This window comes from Ostrinia nubilalis, chromosome 17 (assembly GCF_963855985.1).
Source record: "Ostrinia nubilalis chromosome 17, ilOstNubi1.1, whole genome shotgun sequence".
NCBI classification, from domain to species: domain Eukaryota; kingdom Metazoa; phylum Arthropoda; class Insecta; order Lepidoptera; family Crambidae; genus Ostrinia; species Ostrinia nubilalis.
In genome coordinates this window covers 6910081-6924857 of record NC_087104.1, presented here as the reverse complement: position 1 = coordinate 6924857, position 14777 = coordinate 6910081, and the positions used below count along the sequence as shown (strand labels likewise).

Here is a 14777-nt window from a genome sequence, read left to right as displayed (position 1 = left end):
CTATTAAAATACAAAATTATACCTATGTTACTCGTGGCATCTTTAGACAGAGTTCATAGTTAACGTTTAAACGAAAACATAATAAAATTATGCAATCGGCCAAATACACACCTACTTTGATATTTATCTCGATAAAATTCTATCGGTATGAATAACAATCGATCAATTTGTTTTCATGGCCTATTTAACTGATGTAGATTATTTAATACGGTCAAAACAAATATTATTGGATAAAATTGATAAACAGTTTAGATATTATTTATTTATTATCTGTCATACGTAGAATGTTTTTTGTTGTTTTCTCAAATAAAGTGTTTTTTTTAACAATCAATCAATCAATATCCTAGCTTAAGTCGTAATACTAAAGCATAATAAAAGTATTACCTACCTGCATTCCTTGAATGAAGTTGTGAAAGAATGCATGTCTATTATCGTGTGGTATTATAAAATTGTAAACCAACGTTGGATAACGCATTCGTCACACATTGGTAAGGAAAAATAAGGAAACGTAGGCATTTTTCTCAGTCATGTAGAGAACGTATTTTTCATCAAGCAATATTGAAGGTACCTAACTAAGAGTGTAATAGTGTTAGGATGAAAAAAATGTGAAACCAATATTTGCGACATTGATCTTTGTAATAGTTTGGCAAGAATTTAAGCAACTCTGTTGCAACCATAGTTTCACCTTAATTGAAAATAGAAGTACTTAATTCTTTCTAGAAAAGTTACGTAGCGAATCGAAATTGACATTACAAAGGCAAATAAATGACAGTGAAAAGTACATATTAAGATGTTTGTTAATAGGCACCTATACGATACAGACTGGGTAAAGACATTGAGACCTTGGCAGCAACGATGGTGTAAGTTGTATTTTATTTTGTTAAATCAAACTGATAAGCATATTAGCCTTCAATAAACAAAACAACACCTGTTAATCAATCAGTTTACATCATTGTAGGTAGTAGACACAGTAGGTATCGTGATCGTTGAAAGAATTGTCAATTTCTCTCTCGATAAGTAGGTACCTAAATAAAAGACGAATGAGTTTTTGTGAAAGGACTCAGAATAAACCTACACAAAAGAAGCTGCGTTTTAAAGCGGACATGATCGGAGAGCGTGATTAAACAGGGTTGCAAATCATTGTCAAGGTTAAACATGAATAGCGAAAAAAACTGGACCTGTTTCCTTTGCAGGTAAAGTCGCAATCGCATTGCCTACGTTACGAGTCTATGTTTACAAAATTATAAGAAAACTAGATTGTGAGATTCCGGAAATTGGCTAGAAAAAATAAAGTAGAGTCGTCCTCGTCAATCTTGAATTACATAAATGTAGGTAATTAGTATGTATCATATTACCGCTACTTTCGAATAGATAGTGCGTAACTACATTAACGTATAGGATCTGCCATTGTATTTCGATTAGCAATTTAATTCCGAATAAATCCTCATTTATGTCAGAGATCAGCATAAACCTCATAGTTTCACAAATAGATAAATTTTCAGAGAAAATGATTTTCAGGGATTTTCATTCACGGAAAGTTTATTATTTTGAGGCGAATTATCTTGAATAGCAGAACTCGTATGTTTGAAAATTCCTGAGTATATGACCATGTATTCATGCACGACATTCACGTGAAAAATTATTGCAAGCTAAACCGTAGATACTCCTGAAAATCTGTCGAAATCATAAACCAGTATGATCATGCCTTATTCAAATTGCTACAACATCTATTGCGTGGTAACTAACGAAAGCAAAAAATGACACTCCATGTTCCTATAAGCTAGATTGCTTTTTTGGTGTCTACCATACGAGCAGAGATGCCTTTTTGTCCAGGATATAGAGCACAAAATAATGATATGCGTATCCGTATTGTAAAAAAAATGACAAGTAAAAAATACTATCTGTTGATTGTAAACAAATAGTTTTAGGAATCGTATCATACATGACATATTGAGGATGAGGTTTTTTAAGATATTTTTATTAAAGGTAACAAGGAAAATACTTGATTTTATATAAGACTGCATTTCATCTGATGATTTTAGTATTTTAGTACGTATGGGATCGTTAACTTTGTGTTTGTGTTTGTCATCATTAAAAGAAACTAATTTTACAAGTAAGCAGGTATGTTATTAATTATTTTGTAAAGTATTCACAACTTTCTAATTAAAGAGTTCAAACAACGAGAATTATGACCACTTGTTTTGGCAGAGTTAGCGTTACAACATCGCAGGGTGCGACAGGGTTCGAACTCTCTTCGAAGAGGAGGTTCTTATAGTGATTGCATAATCTTGGGCATTTAATTTAACCCGTTTAATAATAAATAATCTTTATTTTCTCATCACAAACATAACAATGAGCACAAGTTATTCAATATAATTACAAAATAGTGTGAGACATGCCTAAGATAGATATTTGTATACCTGTAGTACAGGTCATCAGGCGCCCACCACTACCACTACACTACAGATATTTTCACATCATCATCATCATCATCATCATTTCAGCCATAGGACGACCAATGCTGAACATACATAGGCCTCCCCCAATGACTTTCACATCTCACGGTTGGTAGCGGCCTGCGATATTGACACATTTAGAATAATTTAGAAAATCGCTATTATAATATCATGACTAATAATATGAGTCGTGTCATTTGCGACTTTACGGTCATCATCCAGCTGTAAAGATATCAGTGATTATTTTGTGCAGGTGGAAATGTAACTGTAGTTTACCTAACACGCGATTGTCATTCATGATATTGAGACGCTGCACTATGTCACCGCGTGCTGATATACGGTAACTACCTAAGATAAACGTAACAGTTTGTGCTATTTGTGGCGACTTAAGAGCGTTTACGCCGTTTGGCGCAAAAACAGTACTTTTTCAACTCGTTACAATCATTAACCAGTAATACTACAAATATGTTATAGGCATAAATAGTTAGGCAATTTCGTCGTCTAAATAGTTAATTGAGAAAATATTGCGATTAGTTTAGCATTTAAGAATTCTATCAAGATAAGTCCACACAGGTTTTGTAAATTTCCACTTTAGCGTCAGTTTACAAGCTGAAATTTTTATAAAAATACTGTGAAAACGATTTAACAAACATTTATATCCTATAGCATAGATCCTTGGGCAAATAGTTATCTGAGAAAATTGTTAGATTTAAGCATTTTACAATAAGAAATCACAAATTAAAAGAACGTGAAATACCCAAAAATCAAAGTGATTTTTTCACCAATATTCTTCCTTTATTCAACACAAAAATAGCTTAATATAATAGAAGAATATCTTATCTACAATATTTACTTTGAAATTTAAAATAATTCATTGTAATTTTTTTTCTATGAGTATTTGAAAAGTACTATAAAACGCCGCGCACGAATCGTTCAAATTCAGTCCGCCTCGAGGCGTTCCAGAGTGAGGTCACGTCGCTCGGTGCTCTGCTGACATGTGTCACGCGTACGTTGATCTTTGACAGGTAGCTGGACTTTTATAGTGTATCCGCAAAATCTTGGTGGTAGATTTTGCGATCACGTGGTAATTAAAATATTTTATTGTTATTTTTCATTACAGTCTATTTTTACTACAAATTCTATTTCAGACGTAATGAAAAATAAAATTAAGTTATTTTTAGCGATGAAACGAAAACGAATGACGAAAATTTGGAACAGCAAGTTATGTATGTATACCTACTAATATTATAAAGAGGAATAATACTAATAATTTATTTGCCATAAATAGGTGGTTACAGAATAGTTAATAGGAATGCTCTGCCAGCAGGGTCCCACCTAGTTGTAGGGGGAACATACACAACATATTATTACAGTCGGAAAATCTTTGCGGTAGGTACCTCGGATTGTAGTTAGTTGGAAAGTGGTCATTTGACGGCCACTTGAATCGTCTCACCCCTAAGCTTTTGGCTACCGCCGGCGCACTAAGCCGGTTGATGCCTAATCTCGGAGGCCAGGCTGCACTGAGTCGCTGACTATACTTTTGCGTCGCGCGTTATGTGGTCCTATATGGGGCTCGAGTATGGCACAGTGCTGTGTAGTCGTGGAGCATCCTACTGTTCAAAAAAGCGTAACGCATGATATCACTGAGGCACAGGCTGAGGTAATTCGTGGATACCGCATAGTATCCGCAGGCCGTCTATTCCCGGTTGTGGACACTGACTATGTTCCTACTGAGGATAAATGGGAAAAAAAATATTGTCATTAGTGGCGACGTATAACAATCCTACTAATATACTCAACATCAAATAAACCGCACCTTCCGCGACGCGAACTTTAACGATTTTCTTCTGACACAATCATGGTACCCCAACAATATTGGTGTTATTTGAAAGCCCAATAAATATCCTTAAAGAAAAACACATTTAATTTCTTAATAAATGATCAACATATACCATAAATGTGACTTGAAAAAATACCTCACTTTGGGCCCACCTATGGGATCAATTAGACCAATTTTTATGGTTATAAAACCAAATAATGATTTCACGTGTCCTCTTTAACAGATGGATAGCAATTAAACCCAACTTAACAGTTTTATAGCCATAAAAGTTGGCTCTAGCGTAACTACCTATTTTTTGAAGAAGTGACTCTGGACTGGATCCTTGTAAAGACACATTTTTGGGGTAAAAACCTTTCCTTTAATGAAATGAAGGTTAGAACTAGGCTTTTAAATGGTATTAATATTGGTGGGAAGTGGGGATGCATACGTTTGAAAATGCTTGTCGCGGGAGGTGCGATTTATTTGACGTCGAGTGTATTATAAATGCGAAAGTTTGGATGTCTGGATGTTTGTTACTCTTTCACTCAAAAACTACTGAACGGATTTTGTTGAAACTTTACAGTATTATTGTTTATAAACCAGATTAACATAATTATAGGCTATAATTTATGACGATATGTGACAAATACATTTCAATAAATAAATAAGACGTGTCTAAAAAGCGCAATCTATCGTCATTGGTTAAAATCTACAGCGCTGGACAAACTACTGTTTTTGACGTTCGTAAATATTCATGCGGGGGAAGCCGTGAAACGCCATCTATCAACATGATATCAAACAACAGATTTTATGAACTAAGGAGTAAAACGAGATCCACGCGTACGAATTATTAATAAAATTAATAATATTTGTATTCATCTGGTCTTACTTGACTTTTACTTTACGTATGTCATGCACGATGACATTTGCGTCAATATTAATTTGTGTACATCCCCACTAGGCATAATTGGGATGTATTTTTCTAATTTGTCATAAGTTGTGAGAAAGCCTGTAGCTACAACTGGGAAAGTATGTGTCACCACTGGTGACAATCGATATTATTTATGCCATTTATCCTCAGTGGCGACAAAGCTAGTGTCGACAACCGAGAATAGACGCCAGTTGCGAGGTGACCATAGGTCCCAATGGGAAATGTACGTGTACGTGCACCACGAGAGGTGGAAACCAAAAGGTAGAGGCTTGAGGATCTAGGCCCTAGAGTGCTGAAGGGTACGCCTGGCCGTCAGCCAAATTTTACGTCGCACCATAGAGGCAGTTCTGCCTGTATTAGAGGAGTGGGTGCGACAGCATGATCGCCTCACACAAAGGGCGACCCAAGTTCTACCGGGCCATGGGTGCTTCGGGCCATTCCTCCACCGTATAGGCCGAGAGCCTGTAGATGGTTGTCAGTTAACACTGCAGTCTTGCCACGTGAGTCACCGCAGCAGACTGACACGCTCCAACAGTGCCCAGCCTAAGCGAACGAGCGGCGGTTGGAAATGACCTCTCCCTACCAATCGGGAAGAGGCGTGAGATAGATAGATAAATTGTTTATTTGTTGTAAGACACTTTTTTTAATGCTTTTAACACACACATTATAATATGTATAGTTGGTATTGAAATTCAATTCAATATCGAAATAAAGTTAGTTAGTCAAGAAACACACTAGGTGATAGAGATGGGTTATACTAGGTAAATTTGATACTAGGTGCACCTATTCCAAGTATTTATTAATACGTGATCCAAATACCTGTTCCACTTAGTACGTAGTAATTTACCATACTTGACGCGACTAGTGCGGACTAATCCACGTATTATGACTTTAAAATACAATTTTCTTTGAAAAGATCCACTCGTAGTATTAATAATGCAATTTGAAATTGAATAATAATGTTTTTGCTGGTTGTTGATTGATTGATATCCTCCCTTCATACTTCAACAGGCTTAGGACTGTCAACTTAAAAGTTGGCGTATTTAAAAGATATCAATTTCATAAAAATATTTACATAATTTTTTCTATTTTTTATTTATGCAATTATCACGGACGCGTGACAACAAACCAAAACAAACCTGTCGGAAGAATAAAAACTGGTTTTTTACCGGCTAGTCAACAAGGAGTGAGCTGGATGAGAGAGAACAAAAATTAAAATATTCAAAACCTTACCTGTGTACAAATAGAGTTTAAATTACGTAATACATCAAACACCTATTCCTATCTCACACCTGCCTGCGCTCAAATTTGTTTGTCAGACAGAGACGGAGTGAATCTCTACGTTCGCACATAAGCTTAGCGAGAAATACGCGGTGCGCGTAATACACGACTACGGATTATGCAATAATAACCTCTATTACTTTGATGGTAGGGTCGGAAATCGTGTAATTTAAAAAATACTAGGTGGATCAAGTATTTTAAAAATTGGAATAGGTGCCACTTAGTACTGTAAAATACCTAGTGTGTGGATCTGTTCTAGTAAATACGTCTCATCTCTACTAGGTGACACCACTGGTATTTTGTTACACAGGTTAGTAATAATTTCAACAGTTGCAACATAACAAAAGTGACAAAACAACATAAGATAAAGATGACTAGCGTTTCAAATAGTTCCCTGCGTCAGAGTGATGTGTGCCGCAGCGATGCAAAAAGCAAAGAGCTCAGTATAAACACTACCCTCAAAAGGGCAGAACACTGATTTTCAGCTTTTGCTAGAGAACGCATGAAGCGTACAGGTACGGAATGAACCCGCTCGCTTTCGGAAACAATATCTACATTAGGGGCCGTTCAAGTATTACGTAAGCAGATTTCTTACCATTTTTTACCCCCCCGCCCCCCTTGTCATCAAAAGTAAGCAAAGCACTTACCCCCTCCCCCTATGCTTACGTAAACATTTTTAGTTATAAATGTTTTTTATACAGTGTGAGTCACGTTAAAGTGTACATATAAAAATAGATGAAACTAGACCTATTTTAATCGACAAAAAAGAGGTCAAAAATTTTTTGATATTTTTTTTTAATTTTTTATAGATTTTTTTTCTTCCAATAACTTATTGTAAAGAAAACGTAATTACTTTTAAACTAAGCGGTATATCCTGATAAAGTAGAAACAGTTATAATGCTAAATAACAGGCGATACTAAAAAAATACATAAAATACACAAAAAAGGCCAGCAAATAATAAAAAATTATACTTTTTGATAAAAAAAACTGCTTTTAAATTCGTGTTTTTTTGGTTATTTAATAAATTTCTCCAAAAAATGCCCCTATAACCGGTGGTTTTTATTACGGGTGTGTAATGTATGATATAACTACATATCATATAATACTTAGAGGATATAACATCAAATTATATAAAATCGTTTAATATAATAATTATTTACTATAATAAACGAATAATTTATTTTAAAACGAATAATTTTAAGACAAATAACTATTAACTGATATAAAATGGTTTGATATAATGAATATTTTCTATAAAACTTACAATGTATACTATTTAAAACAAATAACATTCAAATCATATAAAAATAAAATGTCGAACAATCAAATGAGATAAAATTATTTTCCTATAAAACTTAAATCATATAACAATAATAATTTTATATAAAGTTCATTTGTTATAATAAGCATTGCATGCAGCAAGCAAGCAAGCGAGCAAGCAAGCAAGCTAGCAAGCAAGCTAGCATGCAGGCAAGCAAGCAGGCAAGCAAGCTAGCAAGCAGGCAAGCAAGCAAGCAAGCAAGCAAGCAAGCAAGCAAGCAGGCAAGCAGGCAAGCAAGCAAGCAAGCAAGCAAGCAGGCATGCAGGCATGCAGCATGCAAATTTGACTAAAAACTTGAGACTTCTGTCACGGCTCCGGCACTGCGGGGCTCTGGCGGTCCCTCGCGTGCTAATCGTCGCAGATGGCTTTCGCTCGACACCGCGTCTTCGTTCGCCGGCCAGCCTCAGCCGCGGCGCCTCGCTTCCAGCCACCTGCTCCTCAGCCCGCGGGCCGCCTCGCCCCTCCGTGCCTACGCGCTTCTAAATTACACTCTAGGGGTAGGGCAGACAAGACTACGTGGAGTCGGTTTTATAGCGATTCGTTTTTGTCACTAAAGTCATTTATAAGTCAAGCTAAAAAAGAACATACTTAAAGTTATATCTATCAGAAATTATATCAAGTAAAGAGTATAACAAATAATATTTATTACAAGTAATGGTTATGTGAAATAATATTTATATTAAACAAAATTACATCAAATGAGTCTTAGATTAAGTAAGGTTTATATCAAATGTCTTTATGCGTTGTGATTGGTATCTGAAATGATATTATTAGAAATGATTTATTATATGAAGTAAACATTACCTATATGTTAAAAAATTATATCAAGTGTTATTATAACATACGTTTATTATACAATATGAACGTTATTGAAATGAATTTATATCATATAAACTTATATAAACTGTCACGCACCCTTTTATTACTTTGTATTATTCTCTATCGTATTACCTTCGTAAAACCAAAAATCGCATGTCTCTATCCCTATCACAACGTTTGCAATGATGAAATAACTAACGATGACGTAATCATCATCTAGACCCCCCTACCCCCCATGTCATCCAAAATAAGCAAAACAGAGACCCCCCCACCCCCCCTTGGTGCTTACGTAATACTTGAACGGCCCCTTAGTATAAAATTAATGATGAGACAAATAATCTTATGGTATAGTGTGTGTGGAAAGGGGGAGCGAGAGGCGTCAGCCGACACTCCGGTTATCCGCCGCCGACACCCTGGGCGCAAGAGGACAGCTTATGGTCTCCAACTGTCCCTTCCTAACAGGCCTCGGTCGCTAGACATGGAGGTGTCTGGTGGCGGCTAAGGACGAATGCTACAGGCAACAGCCAATGGCGATGTCCCGTGTTCCCTCATATCACTCATATGGATCATGGCAGAAACAGTCAGATTTTTAGTGGGTGTAGGGGCTACCCACCTTCTAGTAGGAAGAACCCCATATAACCCACTAGCTGCCCCCGCAGCTTGTGGGTATGAAATGTTATGCATTTTCCGGATAAAAAAAGAATAGTAAACAGGAAAAGTTTGTTTTGAATAGAAACGATTGAAAAAAATCTCTCACCATTAAAATTCAAAATTTTTTCTGCTGAACATAGGCTGTATAAAATATTCTCAAAATAGTAAAAAACCTTTGATAATTTACTATTTGATAAAGAATTTACGTATTTATTATTGACTAGCGGCCGCCCGCGACTTCGTACGCGTGGATCTCGTTTTACCCCCCCTTCATCTATCTTACGCGGTTCAGATTTTTTCATACAAATGTTTTTTCCCGCTAAATCCCGTTCCCGTGGGAATTTTGCAATATCCTGTTGTAACTAAGCTTTAAGTTTACTAAGGTACCTGCATGCCAAATTTCAAGCGTCTATCTTACGCGGTTTAGATTTTTCATACAAATGTTTTTTCCCGCTAACTCCCGTTCCCGTGGGAATTTTGCAATATCCTGTTGTAACTAAGCTTTAAGTTTACTGAGGTACCTGCATGCCAAATTTCAAGCGTCTAACTTAAGCGGTTTAGATTTTTCATACAAAAGGATTTTCCCGCTGATTCCCGTTCCCGTGGGAATTCCTAAGTATCCTATAACCTGCCCAGGAGTATGAAGAATAATTGTACCAAGTTTCGTTAAAATCCGTCGAGTAGTTTTTGTTTCTATAAGGAACATACAGACAGACAGACAGACAGACAGACAGACAGACAGACAAAAATTTTACTGATTGCATTTTTGGCATCAGTATCGATCACTAATCACCCCCTGATAGTTATTTTGAAAATATATTTCATGTACAGAATTGACCTCTCTACAGATTTATTATAAGTATAGATTAGGACTAATGTATACCATTATTTATAATTATGGAGTCGGTGTTGGAAGATTTGAAGATTTTATAGTTTCCTTGTGCTGTCACTTGACAGCCTGGCACACTTTTACGATGGTGGATCAAAGTATTTTGGTTCGACTATAGAGCGTGAGAACACGCACACAGTCATAATTATTTTAGTGTGAATAAAACTAGCATCGAAATTACCTAAACTTGACATGCCACGCTAGACGTAAACGCTCTTGCATGTAAATAAATATACTGTTACACCATCCATACGGTGTGATGCAACGCTAGGCATTAAGTTATTGGTCATTATTTCCATGTTCGTTAAGTAATATGTTGTCTGGCAAGACGAATAACGATGTATTGTTTTAGCCGAAGCACTTTAGGTCTGCATGTTCAATTTAAGGTAATGCAAATTCAAATTCTTTAATGCTCTGTGTTGGTATAGAAAAAGTATTTAAGAAAAGGTCAGCATTCCTCATCAATGTAGAGTCGCATTGAACTGAAAGGGTCACGAGGATGGAGTCAGCTATGAAATATATTTTGTATTCTAAATACTATGAACGTAAATATACTCGTAACATAGAATATTTCCAAGGATAAGGGCACTCGTAAGTATGAGCTCAGACACCTTGTGCATTTTTGTGCATAAGATATGATAAAAATCTACCGATTCAAACACAGCTGTTTCAGTGATTTAAAAAGATATTCAGAAGAATTTCTCTAAGAATGGTTGGATCGATAGTCTATTGGAACAGAAAGACTGTACAGATAAGCTATATAGTTCATGAGCAGTAACATTTCTTCTGACCTTAATGACCGATTACACACTCCGACGGTGTGGTCTATTTTCATGACATGGCAACAAGGATGACCGCGTTATTGCAGTAATTGGATCAGTCAATCGACTGTATAGTGCAATATTGAACATTGGCTTTGAACTACCTATATCATTGGCTTGTACAGTCAGGAGCTTAGCATACCGCTGTATCAAATGATGGGGCCCCACAGCTACAGAAGCCCCGGACCAGGGGCTGGGTGCAGTTTTGTTGATTGGTGACTGAATTGCATAATCACGTAGATCGTCATCATCAGCAGGTTCTCTAAGTCTCCAGAACAAGAGCGCGAAACTCTCAAATTTATCAGAGATCATTAACCCAAATTTCAATTGTTTCAATTTCATTTGAATTTGAAAAGGTGCGTCAGCCAGCAACAATCTTTGACCTCTTCTATGGAGTCAACAACACCCTGCGGAACAAGTTGATAATTCTCACAGAATTAGCATTAGCAGATTTTCGATAATCCCGGACGGAACACCCACCTCCTGTCACATTATTTGGGGCCCATTTAAAAAATTCTTTGAACCGACCTGTCGACCTGTAATCGTCATTTCGCATCGCGATTATGAGAGATGACCGAGGCAACCGCGCTCAAGGTCAGCTGCGAAACAACAAAAATGTCACGTACCTAATAATTAATTCATTAGCGTTGATGGTAATCGCGGCGTGCAGTTCGCGCGGCGCCCGCAACATGGCGGATGGCGCTTTGCGCGGCCATGATGGATGCGCGCGCGACGCCTTTGTTCGCGGTTTCCGGAAAAGCGGTCACTTTAGGGTCACCAATGAATATGTTTGGCAGCCCACTTTATGGTTTCGGCTATCTTAACTCAACACCCTTATCCAATGCATAGCAAACTGAATATGACAAGGCCTTCTATGTTTTGACTGATTTTGTAACAGGTGTTATTTACGTAGCAGTTGTGAAAAAATCACGCTATCTATACGTATAGTTTGTCTTTTCTCAAGTTATTTCATTGCATTTATATTTTCTATGTAACATCGACGAGTTCTGGAGATGCAAAACATGTACCTACTTACATTAGGTACTCGAATAATTAAACTACAATTATAAAGGTAGAGTACTTAACATTCTGTAAAACAATAAATTGGGGCTATCAGTAGTGAATTGATTTCCCAAACAGGAGAAAGAGGTGTTCTACGATGATTAGTCATAACAATCATACTTTGTATGAACCATAAAAATAGGGGCAATAAAAGTAAAGTGCGGCGCGCAGGTCGGTCGCACTGAATTTCAACAATACATACCCACGTATAAAGTATAATGATTATTGTTGGGTCACCGACGTCGGTAAACACGAGCTATGGAGAATTAGCGATGCGTGGCGATGGTGTGATTCGCTCACATCGATGCTCTCCCATTGTCGTCCCCCTCTTAATGTGATTTAACTGAATTATGGTGTAGAAATGCCCACAATTTGGTTTTGGCTGTCCAACAGTGCACCTGTGTCGTGTGGACTAGGCAAGGCAGTTTGGCACCAGTGTGAACAGTGCTTGGGAGTTCGGTCTGAGTGTGCGTCGGTCGTGCTACGTGTCTCGTGGAACGGAGTATAAGTAGGTAAGCTTGCTTCGTAGCAGTGCTAAGGCGTTACGGCGTCTTGCTACGGAGCTTTCTGAAAGTTGACGATCTTTTTGATTTTCAAGCTTTTCATGTGTCGTAGCGTAGTACTACATAATTAAATCCAGTCGTAGCGTAGTACTTCTTACATATTTATTGATAGATGTTTCTGATTTATTATAATAAAAATAAAAGTTGACGTTATTGTAGATAAACGAACATTTTTAAATATAAAACTGTGCAATCTAAATTCGCGTTTACCTATTCGAATACAAATCCTTTGTAAATATAAAATGTTAAATAAAGTAGTTTGTAACTTCAATCAAATATTGGATCAATTTATCTCTACTAATAGGTACTTGCACTTGACTATTTTCTAACTATAAGCTCGTATTTTTACGTAGGTACTTATTGCGTGTTTTAGATTACAAAACATCGTGTATTCATTTCAACAGACTATGTATAATAGCGCGTTTTGCCTAAATAGGAAGTCAGATCCAATGCGTACGAGTGTCCTTTGTACTTTAATAGGACCTACCAAATAGAAAGCGAATGCTAAATTACGAGTTAGTTTTTTCCTTGTTAGTAGAGTTCTGTTAAAAAAAATCGTTCTACTAAAAGTAAAGTTATTGCAGAGGTATTTCAAATATTAATATGGTCAAAATTGCATGTAAAATTAATGTTTTGTTACTATAACGTTCACGTATGATAAGTTTCCTTCTTTACAAATGACTTTAAACTGAAATACTAAAGCTCGTACCTATCCTTATTAGCTAGTGAATCGAAAATCCGTCAAAATCTGATAATATTGTACTCGTATGTAACAAAAATGTACTTACTTCTATAATTAACATCAATAGGACATGTCACTGTGACTCAAATCACTTACAAGCCAGTTAATGCGTCACAATGTACGAGGGTCGTTAGGGCGGCGCCCGCGCATTCTCCGTGACTGCATTATGCAACATGCCACGTGCATCGCAACACTTTACTACTGCGCATCGATACAGTCGGTAACAGAGGGCTTAGTGTGAGTTTACATCAAACGTCGTCACTAGTGAGCGGGTAAAAAATGAAATTAAATGTATGACGGATTGTACAGCGCCCCTAGCGGATACTTTTAAGAATTAAAATCTTCGTAGATTTTTTAAATGCGCTCACTAGTGACGACGTTTAATGTAAACTCACACTAAACCCTTAGACTATTGTACGGATGACAGCACTTTAAGCTAAATACTGTGGCATCTATGCAATTGTCATAAGGGCGATTTTGCAATAAAAATGTATAAGTCCGATGTGCTTCGACTGTACAGTTCAAAATAGTAAAAATTACAACTACCTACATAAGATTATTAGTGTAAGCTTGAAGTCCAAGTGTGTACAAGTACATGCTTTGCATTATACGAGAGACATCTAGATATGACCGGATTAAGGTTGTAACCTACTTTTGAGGGAAACTATAAAAGTACTCTACTCAAAAATCTGCATGAAACATTAAAGCTGGATTGCACCATCTTACTTTAACTATGACAAACGTCAAAAATCGGCCAAACTTCATACAAAAAGCACCAGTTATTGTTATTGTCACGGTTAAAATAAGGTGGTGCAACTCAGCCTAAAAGTAAAAAAAATAATACCTACTCGTAGATAAAGTTTATCAACTATCATGGTGGTCACTAGAGTCATACTATTTATAGTAATATCGTTTTTATTGCTCGTTAATCGTATTTTTATTATGTAGAGTGAAGTGGAATCTTTTGCTTGATTACACATAATGTAGTTTACCTACTAATTATAGGATCGTACTTTTATTCATTGTAGGACTTTATACTTCTCATGAATACGTAATAAGAATAAGAGAATAAGAATATTTTTATTGATGTAATACACTGTAACATTTTATATTGAAACCCTGGCTCCTAAACTAGTGTAAACTGTATTTCAGGAGCCAGTGTCTTCCCAATAGTTGACAGTTGATAATATATTACACATCTCAAAGTAAAAAAGTAATATCCCTACATTTAAATCGTTGTTGCCAGGCTTATGTATCGAATCAATAGAGATTATTACTCAGAAAAGTCGTTCAAATGTAGAGACTTCAAGTCACTGATTGGTTGAATTTCAATAATTACATTGACTCATCAAAAATAGTTACTTTTATAACTTTTTCCTTGTCATTACTTGAATCTTCCGCGTGGTCCTAGCCAGATTTTC

At 36.4% G+C, this 14777-nt stretch overlaps 1 protein-coding gene across 5 annotated transcripts in view; it reads left to right on the top strand.

The window, feature by feature from the left end:
• Window positions 1–2062: 2062 nt before the first annotated feature.
• The window catches only part of LOC135079934 (uncharacterized), a 34433-nt gene continuing 21718 nt past the window's right edge, over window positions 2063–14777 (top strand). For 2 of the 5 annotated variants that reach the window (XM_063974573.1, XM_063974571.1), the window contains exon 1: window positions 12366–12563. The gene's annotated coding sequence lies outside the window, so the exon portion shown is untranslated. Of the gene's footprint in view, window positions 2122–12365; window positions 12564–14777 lie in introns of those variants that run through there. The other 3 variants (XM_063974574.1, XM_063974576.1, XM_063974572.1) reach the window with 2 other exon arrangements.